Source organism: Saccostrea echinata, unplaced genomic scaffold (assembly GCF_033153115.1).
Source record: "Saccostrea echinata isolate AGI-Se365-2 ecotype Australia unplaced genomic scaffold, CSIRO_AGI_Sech_v1 ptg000030l, whole genome shotgun sequence".
NCBI lineage: Eukaryota > Metazoa > Mollusca > Bivalvia > Ostreida > Ostreidae > Saccostrea > Saccostrea echinata.
In genome coordinates, this window is record NW_026889779.1 from 15,946,512 (window position 1) to 15,957,770 (window position 11,259).

The 11,259-nt window shown below is 33.0% G+C and overlaps 1 protein-coding gene across 4 annotated transcripts in view; it reads right to left on the reverse strand.

The window, feature by feature from the left end:
* LOC133197401 (retinoic acid receptor beta-like) overlaps nt 1–10,535 on the reverse strand; it is a 49,496-nt gene extending 38,961 nt beyond the window's left edge. The window contains exon 1 of one of the 4 annotated variants that reach the window (XM_061333414.1): nt 10,325–10,535. The gene's annotated coding sequence lies outside the window, so the exon portion shown is untranslated. Of the gene's footprint in view, nt 1–1,887; nt 1,973–10,320 lie in introns of those variants that run through there. The other 3 variants (XM_061333413.1, XM_061333417.1, XM_061333415.1) reach the window with 3 other exon arrangements.
* Between the last annotated feature and the right edge of the window lie 724 nt (nt 10,536–11,259).

Below are 11,259 nucleotides of genomic sequence, written 5' to 3' on the forward strand. Positions count from 1 at the left end.
ATAATACAGTCTTCCAGTAAGAAAGAGTAATTTCTCCAGTAGCTTTCATAATTTTCCATAAATTCATTAATAGACTTATAAATCCAAGTCAGAGCGTTATTCATAAAACTCTCTAAAATGTTGAATATATTCTAATTTTGGTTGCATTCTTTCTTTTCTCTTCTATAGGTTTTTTTTCCCTCATGTTTACTAAGGTTAATTTCTTTAACCTGGGATTCCAGACAGATGTTTAGACCCAAAATGATCATCTTCCAATAAACTATTTCCTTGTCTGGCAGTTTAGGACTCAATCAAGCCCTCTTTTATGTCTGATTTAATCAAATCATGGGGTGTAAATTGGTCCCCACCATTACCACAATTGCTAAACCATCAAATCAGATTTAGAAAATGAATTAGAACTCCATTTTTTTTCCTAACAATGCAATCAATAGTATGTCCTTGTCAAATTTTGACAATATAAATTTGTTGGACACAGTGTAGACAATGACATGAACAATCAGAAAAGATAAGCACCGTTAAAAAAAAACAAACGGATGATTATACACTGATTCTGTCTATTTGTCATAATCCTAACTACCAAGTCAGAGACAAATTAAATCAATATTAACACATGCTGACATGATTCAAGGTCAGAAAAAAAAATATAGAGCCAGCAATGACCATGTGTGATATATAATCATTTCATTAAAGTTGCCATAGAGATATACTAATATCATAAATGCTTCAGAAATATAACTACACAAAACCAAGAGAGAATATAAAATACACCCCTGAAGCATTAAGATGCATAATTTATTTGGTTTAATATCAGCCCATCTTAAATGGCAATAAAAGCAAAACAATGAATTAAAGAGATTAATCTTTTAATTTCAGCTTTTAGAGGAGTGATAATTCACTCAAAATGACACAGAAAATACCAGTTTAATACAGGGTGGTTTCACTTTTTATTAAGAAAAAAATGTAATATGATTCAGAAAAAACATCCAAATTGATCAGATATAGATAAATAAATAATAGTCCAAGATCACAAATACCAGTTCAAGGACAGCTAATGCAAACTGAAAAGAACTAAATATATATTCTAAATACCCTGTTATAACATTACAGATAATAGCAATGGCGTAAACAACTGGCCAACTGCATGATACTTTCAAGGACAATGTAGCTTTTATTTCCTGTTCGGAAAGATGGACTGCAGCCAGGAAGATTCAAATGTTTTTCCTATTTTCCAGTGGCTGACTTTTCTGGTCAAGATGCAATGAGTCAAAATGTCAATGTGATTGCAAGGGAGTTATGACCTGAAATCTACAGCATCCTCCTCCTCCACACTTGAAATAGATTTACTGCGAAAATATCTTGTTAGCTTTCACAGTAAATATTTTTCACACATGTTTATACTTTCTTCTTGCAATACAGAGAGGAAATACAGACTGTATTTCGCTCATTGCTTTTAGTTAATTAAATGCCTTTACCTAATGTTTCTGAGGGAGCACTAAGAATATTTGTATGAAAAATGCTGCGAAAAAAAGAATTAAAAAAAAACACCTAAACTTACATCCAATTGCAACAAAGAGCAATATGTCAAATTTTAATGCATGTAATGAAGAGCTTATATGTCAGAATTTTTATATTATTTTGTTTGTCATAATAAAGTAAATAAAAATAAAAACCAGCATAAGCTTTTATACAAAAAAAAAAAAAAAAAACCACTAATGCAATGTATTTTTAATTAAAAAAATACAAAATATATAACTCTTATACTCAGTAGCATAATAATGTTCCATTTAATAAGCTACATGTACAGTGCAGATGACTGTAATGTACTTTTCTATATGCAGTCAACGAACTATCCTGAAATAGATCGAAATTAACATGACACAAAATTACCTATGTTGGCGCTGTCATCATCTCTTTGTCAACATGTTAAATACAGCAAATCCTGCAGAATGATTGCAAGTTAAATCCACCTCAAGAAAAGTAAATAATTGATGCACTACTAGTACATAAAGGCCCTGTATGATAAAATCCTAGAAAAAAATTAGTTTAAGAAATATCACAATTCTTTTTTCAAGGAAAAATAAATCTTCCTTGTTTTGTGAAAAGAAATATAAACTACCGACACTTGACAAAGTTAACCAAGTGGGATGTTTAGAAGTTGGTCACAGTGTATGGATTTTGAAGGTCATCTGCCCTAGCCTGACCGCCAGATGACCCCTGCTTATTACATCATAGAGCCAGAGCATTGATCTGATCCAGTCTAGCATGCTCACTGGGTTGAATTGCTGTCCTATATTCAGCTATGGGGCATGACAAGGGGAAACATAGGAAAATTTGTAACAAGTTAGAAAGACACCAATTTTTTTTTAAATAAACAAAGCCAAATAAATCAGATAATTAATATAAACTCTTATCTTTACCCCAGTACAGTGAACATGACCTAGAAAAAGAATACAACTAATGAAAAAACAAGTAAACAAAACAAAGGACTCATCTTCTTTAAAGTATACACCTCAGAGATTTTTTTTAAAATACAATTTTTAAACTCATTTTTCAATATTTACTCCCCTTCCGTACTTACAATGCTTTTGTAATTAGTACTTGCATCTGAATAATCATTAGTGTATTAGAACTGAGTATTGTAAAAGTGTACAATTTTGAGCAAAATTGCTCTAATTTGCTAAGAAATAATTCCAATAAAGGAAAATCAGAATTTCTGCACATTTGTATCCTAAATACAAAATAACTAAAAGACAAATAATGACATCCATGAAAAATTTTTGCAATGCCAAAAATGACTCCCTGCAATCATTGTAATTTATGTAGAAACTAAACAACCCTCAGGATTTGTATAAAAAGTATTTTTCCCTATATATGTTCCTAGAACTTTGATCCTCTATTTTAGCCTGGCCCAACCAATCCTTAATTGGGGCCATGATTTGAACAATTTGAAGTTACACTAGATAATTAAGGAACTTGCACATCAGCCCAATTAGCTCTGAAGAAGATTTTTAAATGATCCTTGCAAGTTTTGTCATTTCAGCCCCTATTATATAGTTCTGAAGAAGATTAATTTTAATGATCCCGGCAAGTTTTGTCATTTCAGCCCCTATTATATAGTTCTGAAGAAGATTCTTAAAAATGATCCTAGCAAGTTTTGTCATTTCAGCCCCTAATAGTTCTAAAGAACAATTTTTAATGATCCTGGTATATTTTCAGTCTGCTCTAGAAAGAGGACATGGGTCTTCATAAATAAATGCTTGGATCCTATTTTGGTTGAAATAGGTTCGATGGTTCCAGAGGGGAATTGAAAAAAAAAAGTTTACGGAAGACACAAGACAGATAAATATATTAAAAATTTATTTTAAAAAAGAATGAGTTTGCTAAGTTTTCAGTCTAACCACACAAAGATTGTTGAAGTCATAGTCTGAATATTCCAAGAAACAAAAGCATATATTAGACCAGTCTGATTAAAATCAGCCCCCTTCTCCTTTCACTCATCTGGACGAGTGAAAGGAGAAGCTGGGTGGTTTTAATCAGACTGATATTAGACTTACTATATCATTCTAGTTCAACAATTAAGTTTCAATATCATCTCAATTTCATATAATTTAAGTTCTTTTCAAGTTTCTTTTTTTAAATAAAGTAAAAAAGGACAAGCTAATACATGATTATAAATCCCTAAAACCTGATTTAATCAAAGAAATTCATGAAATTAATGAGTATGTTCAGGAAAAAGCCCTGAGATATGAACAATTTGAAGCATAACCAGCCTCACAATCATATAGCTCTACTGCAGAGTAGAAACTGTCTCCCTGTGACATAGCTTCAGTGCCTGCAGACACGTCTCTTTGTGAAAGGAGACATCACCTTCAGACTCCAATTCCCTGTTTGTATGTCTTGTGTAGAACCAAGATGTTTTTCCAAATATCCAAACAGATTCAGTGCCTTAGCCACGTCACCTATTCCACCTCAAAATTTTGTACTGATTTAATTAAAAATCTGTGTACATTTTGATAGAATTTAAATAAAATTTGACAATCTTTACCAACACTGTATACTGACCTGTTTTGGATTATATACTCAATAATATACCGGTAGTTCAAATTTTAGCACCAAATTAATTTTCATATGGAGCATTCAGGGATTGAATGAAGATCTCTATTATATTGGTCTTCCACTCTACCATTTAAATAAATTTGACTGAACCTACCCCACCTACCTCTAATCATCGACCAACTCTGACCGCTCTGACCTAGAGTATAACTAAATCTTCAAAAATTTAAATATTTGAAGTAAACATAAATGTTGATTTCTTGAATGCCCCCAGGGCTATTAAAATATTTCAAATTTACCCCCTTCAATGTTTTTAAGATACTTTTAAACATGCACAGTTGATTGTTTGAGGTTCAAAGACTTTTTTTACCCTATATTTTCAATATTGAAGTCAGTTTCATGATTTGAATTGTACACAGATTTGATTGGATTACCCTGCATTGTTAATCTCTGGACTGCACAGTGAAGAATTCTGTATGCTGATTAAATATTAGCATTGTTATTTATGATGGAATAAACCAGCTTATATAGGATTATAATACTTTAAACACTTCTCGATCTAGGAGCCAGTGGCTTGCCATAATTCTCACAATTTTGCTGTTTTTGCATTATGTACAGCATAATATCAAACAGCATATGTCAACATTCTTTCTTGCTTATCAGACTACAGTTCTGCTTACGTGTAGCACATTGAACTTAAATCAAGTTTTATTATGCCCCCGTAATCGAAGATTTGGGGGGGGGGGGTTGTTTAAAGCTTTGCCCTGTCCGTTCGTCCGTCTGTCTGTCTGTTTGTCCACAAAAACTTAAACATTGCCCATAACTTTTGATTGGTTGGAGCTATAGCTCTCATATTTAACTTGTGTATTCCTTATGACAAGAACTTCCTTTGGATACCAACATATTTGACCTCTTGACCCTGACCTTGGAGTTTGACCCACTTTTGCAAAAATTTACCCAACTTTAACCTTGGACATAACTTTGGAACAGTTAGTGCTAGGACTTTCATATTTCACATGTGTATTCATAGTGACAAGACCTTTCCATGGACCATGGGTGTAAATATTTTTGACCTTTTGACCTTGACCTTAGAGTTTAACCCACTTTTAAAAAACATTAACCTTGGCCATAACTTTTTGATAGTTAACACTAGGGCTTTCAAATTTCACAGGTATGTCCTTGTTGCAAGACCTTCCTTTGGATACCAACAATTTTGACCTTGGAGATTGACTTACTTTTGAAAAACTTTCACCTTTGCCATAGCTTTTGAACAGTTGGTGCTAGGGCTTTTGTATTTTGCATGTTTATTTCTTATGACAAGGTCTTCCCCTGCTACCATTAATTTTGACCCTTTGACCTTTACCTTGGAGTTTGACCCACTTTTAGAAAACATTAAACTTGACTAAAACTTTTGAATGGTTGATGCCTGGGCTTTCATATTTACCAAGTATATCCATTAACACAAGTCCTTTCTTTGGGTAACAACATTTTGGATCTCTTGACCTTGGAGTATGACTTGCAATTGAGAAACCTTAACCTTCACCTGAAGCTGCCATATAGGGGCATCACTGTTTCACAAACACATCTTGTTTTGTTTCTGTTTTGCAAATAACATGGTTAAATGCCCCAAGATTTTTTTATTGCTGCTTCTCTTAAATTAATTAATTAATTAATAAAAAAAAAATCTAGATTGAGATTGCAACAAAAAATTATATAGTTTGTCAAACTATAATCTTTAAGAATAAATCCATGATGTTGTCCATGATATCAAAGCCTTTTGGTTATTTGTAGAGCAAGCAATCAAAATTCAAAGAAAGATCAAAAGTACATTGCAGAAGAGACACTCTACAATTAAATAATAAATAACCACAAAACTGAATGACTGTATGCAAGCATCTTTTAATCCGCATTCAATTTACGATAGACATTAATTATTCCGTGCAGGTATCATAGCTTCAGTGAGACAGAGTCTGAAAAATAGCCAATCCCAAACAGGCCCACACCTTACAATGTAAAACTGGACAGCACACATGTATGGCCAATGATGTGTCTTTGTTATTCCTTTGATAAAAATCTCATTTCCGTTCCTATCTGCCTTAACCTGTAGTCAAATCAACTGGATGTCATTAATCTCCTTTGAAAGATTTCAAATACTTTTGCTTGGCTATGACCAGTTTCTCAAAACACAAACACAACAAAGCAAGCACCGAAAACTGACCTTTGTTGGGAACGTGCAGAGGAGGACAAGCCATAGATTCCTCTTCTCACCTAAAGTGACTAAGGATAGCAAGTATTCACTGAAACATCCAAATCTTATGTGGAATCCTAAAAGCCTCAGTCTAGTCCACCCATGAGGCAAAAATTACTGAACAAATTAAGAACAGCATTTTAGGCATTTCATATTAAAAAGTCAAGGTTTTGTAGAAAGTTAACAATGTCACACCCATTTGAGGCAATTAATTTTGAATCTCGGAATTCTAAGAAATCAATTTTAAATACCATTGTTCATGTACTTTTAGAGATCACAATATAAGTCAAAGTCAGAAAAGGCTAGCATGAATGAAATTATAACTCTCTCCATAAGAAATTTATATGTTACATATATTTGAAACAAGTTGTTACTGCACTTCAGGACAAATGCAAGGTCAAGTGATTTTAAGGTCAAGGTGAGATTTTTTAGCATCACAAAGCATTCCACTGAGATTTGGCTCAGTAATCCTTTACAATATTCAGTAATTTGAATAGCAAAATTCAAAATAAATAAATGTGAAAAAGTCATTGTCAAGGCAACATTAAGAAGTCTGGCATAGTTTGAATGCATTTATCTGGATATGAGGAACACTCGTGATTTTCGAGTTACCCTTGCCCCCACCCCCACCCCCAAAAATATATTTGATGAAATGAAAATGAAATGAAAATCTTTTGAAGAAAATTCTTCAAAAACTGTGCTGACCATAAAAGGGAACAAATAAAGAAAGACAGAAGGATGGAAGACAGACAGCACTAACATTGTATTCTCTGCAATATACATGATGGAGCATTAAAAAAAATGAATGCCTGTACCTTCTTATTTCACACTAAGATGATCATTGTGAACAGGAATTCATTTACTGGAATGAAATTATGAGAAAGAAATGCAAGGATTCTCTTCGTTTCAATGTTATAAATTTTTAATGTTATAAATTTTCAACTTTTATCCAAATATTCTGAAGAGTATTGTAAGCAATTAAAACCCTTATTCTAGATGATAGAAACTAAAAGCAAACAAGCAATTAGAACAAAGGGTCAATACAAGAAATGGTTGACATGTATGATTCAGAAGATGGTTGAAGAATCTCCTTCATTGCAAATCTGCTTTATCCAGCTCTGATCTCATGCATATCAAATTGAAATAGATCAATACTCTTATTTTTTCCCAAGGAAAAGCATATTGATACTGACATAAAAAAAACTAATTTCTTTCTCCATCTTCAATAGTTGTAATAATACTAAAAATGCCATTATTTTTTAGGTGTAATATTCTTTGATGTACTCCAAAATAAATTTGTTTTTTTAATAACATGGAAAAGTGATATATTCCCCAACAGAGCAGTTGAGCAAATCAATAGCCTCAAAATTAACTAACAGGCTAAAAAAAAAATCAAACAAAATCACGAGAGGCCTAAAGGGTGACATTGCTTACATCTCTATTCCTGAAAAAGACAGTTAAAGCCCTAGGATTACCAGACTATACACAAAAGAGTTTATCCTTACATCCTGGGTTCCTATATATTTTGTGCAAATTTTGAACCTCCACCAAACACTATGGTCAAACCCCAGGGTCAGGACCATGAATTGAACAAATCTGAATCTACACTACATGGAAATCCTTGCTTCTTAATTAATCCATTTGTGATGTTCTTACCTGCATATTCCAAAATTGTATTTTCTTGATGGTTATAAAATATGACTTAATTTGTATTCTTTTGAGCATGCTTTAGGTGATAAGAGGCTGTGTTAAGACAAAAACATAATTTATGAAAAGTTCATCATAAATTCCTTTTTCCAAATTTTGTTTACCAGCTTATGAGGAAGGAGTCATGTTTCCTTGGGGGGGGGGGGGGGGGTTGTCATTTTTGGTTTCTTTATTATTAATGTAAATTTCTTAATTAAGTGTTTGGGTAATTCTAAGACAACCAATTACTTCCAGAGATGAAAAGGGGTGTATGTATATAATTACTTTATTCAGTGGTACATTTTTAAACTGTTCATATGATAATAGTTTGCAAGTTTTGAAAAACATGTAAATCAATTGTCCTAATTTCTCTTGCTTAAGATCTTTGATCTTGTACCATGCCCTTCCCTGACCCCATTTGTGTTATAGTTCTCATTGTTTCTCATTGTCTTATCTCTACATTTTTCTTTTCTTGGAAGTGTCTGGCATCATGCAAAACTGATGAATCCCAAGGACAAAAATCTGTTCAAAAACTTTTCCATTGCTTTGCCAAATTGGAGATGAAAATTAAATAATTTCAAACTTCACTCAACATTCAACAAGAAGCCCATGGGCCACAACACTCACCTGAGTAACTTTAGCACTTCTGTTCTTCAGAAGACTTTTAAAAGATTTTTAAACTCCCATGAAAAATTGGGACCCATGTTAAGGCTCCACCCTTAACCCCTAACTCAAAATCTAAACAACATGGAGATGCTTCAATATCAATACGACTTACATGGCCTAGCAGAATTTTTGAAAATAAATGGTTAATTATTGTGGTTTTTGAGAATATTTTCAGCTATTTTTCTTAACATATAGTCCAATGTAAAGCTTTGATCCCTATAGTGGCCCCATCCTACCTTTACCCAAGGATGCTTTGTGTCAACGTTAGTTAACATTAGCCTAGTGGTTTTTGAGGAGAATTCGATAAATGTAAATTTTTAAGATGGATGGACAGCTGAAAGGTGGTCAGATGGATGGACTCTCGACAACGGGTGATCAGAGTTGCTTAGTTAAGCTTTCAGCTCACGTGAGCAAAAAACTGTCTTTATGTACTATAACTACAGTCAAACTTGGGTATCTCAAACAACTATATCTCGAATAACATGGATATATGTCATAGTAATTTTGAAGTCCAAACCACTAATCATAGAAGTATTTTACCCTTGATATCTCAAATCTTAAATTCGGATAACGTAAAAGTTTTTTCTCGGTCCCATCGAGTTTGAGATAGCAAGGTTTGACTGTATTTATAAAATTGCTTTTTGTAATTCATCATACATATCTTCAGATCAGGAAATTTATATTAAATTCTTTCTTTTCTGATTGGTTTACAAATCAACACCTTTTTCACTAAAACTGACAAGAACTAATAAAATAAAAGTTAAAATAGATGAATCATAAAAATTACCTACACATGTACATTCTTCCTCTTGTTTATGCCTACCTCAATTCACACATATTCATACATGTATTTATTACAATATAAATCATCCCCATATTTTTCATTTACACCATCATTATTTTTATCTTCATGCTAATAATTTACTTCTTTAATCACACATTTGTCAAATAACATACATAATAATTCATTAAAGTACTATGATACGTTTCTCCCTCTAAAATCCAATTAGTAACACAAAAAGTTGTACTCAGTACGACCAATTGTGATTAACTTTAAAAATAATTTCCTGGTATCTGCCAGTAATTGCCATGTTTAGCAATATCAGCAGCTGGTCAATAACCTTTACTCCACATCATTATTATAATCATGTACTGATCACATGCTTATATAAACAGTGTCAGTCTACAACATTTATAAATACAGTTAAAAACTAGCACTTTAATTAACTTTATATTAATTACTTAATACATACTTTTTTTGTATTACTGGTCAAATATAATGTATGTTTCGATCCATTAATTGTCTCAAAAACTTTTGTTGTACATTGTATATATATATCATGTATAAATAGGAATATAGGTATACATATGGTCATTTTAATAATATTTCATAGAAAATATTTTTGTGTTGTGTCAGTATAGCATCCACTAACGACAAACTACTTAAGAAGCCATAAGTTGTTTCCCCATCTATCTCCAACGCAATGAGGAGAAAAATAAAATTCCACACACCAAAACCACTTGGCAAACATCCATTACTGAATGAACCAGAGGTAGTCTACACTTTAAACAGCAAGCTAGTGTGAATAAACATATGACCCAATATCACAAAATAGTGTTTAAAAACTCTTGTATGTGACAGCTAAGTAAACAAAGAGAATGGTCACTTACCTAGATAAACCAACACTGGGTAGGAAAGGTGAATGGTCTCCTCGCAGCTTTCTCCCAGTCAATAAAGTGGCTCTGATCTGGGACTCCCCCTGGGATACCTCACCGCCACTGACCAGGAGTAATAAAAATTGGCACAATCAGGTTCATACATCTAGCATATGTTAATAGTAACAATATACCGGCACTCGCCAAACTGCAAGGCTCCTGTCTGGAAAACAAATAATATTTGCTGTGTCCAGTTATAATCTAGGTGCCATTAGCATGATGAATCAAATACCCCATCAATATCTCAATAATGATTGCCCAGAAATAGCTCAAGTATGTGAGAATCCCTTTTTGGAGTGGAAAGTAGATCAACTTAAACAAATTATATTTGAGCATAAAATTCATAGAAAAAAAAATTAAAAAATAAAAAAAACCACAAAAATTTCACACAATATTCTTTTCTGCAGAATTAAGTGGTGAATCAGAAATTTTGGCCAACAATACACAGATATTTGAGGCGTTTGACCTCTCCCTATCTCTAGTTACTGGGTTAAATCGTTTTGTCCAGCACTTTCTATTTACTCAGCAATAGCTTGTTATCTGCTTAGTCCCTCATTACCTAACTCTGACGGTCCCTGCCCTGACCTTTCGAGCCTTCGTGACCTATCAGTGCACTGACCATTCTCCAAGTTCAGTGTAATATTCCCTCTATACATCAAAGGTCTAGTTTTGTGGACATTAATTAAGTTTGTGTTTATATATCACCACTGACCGGCTGGCAATATATGAGAGGCCATAAAGTTGGCTATATTTGGATCATTGCTCTACTTATTTTGAGTAGTCTGAATGAGAAACGTATGCATGTATGGGCACCGTGTAATTCATGGACTGGAGGCTTGGAGTGGAGTTATGGAGTGGATTTTGGAGTGGAGTTTGGAGTCAATTTTTGG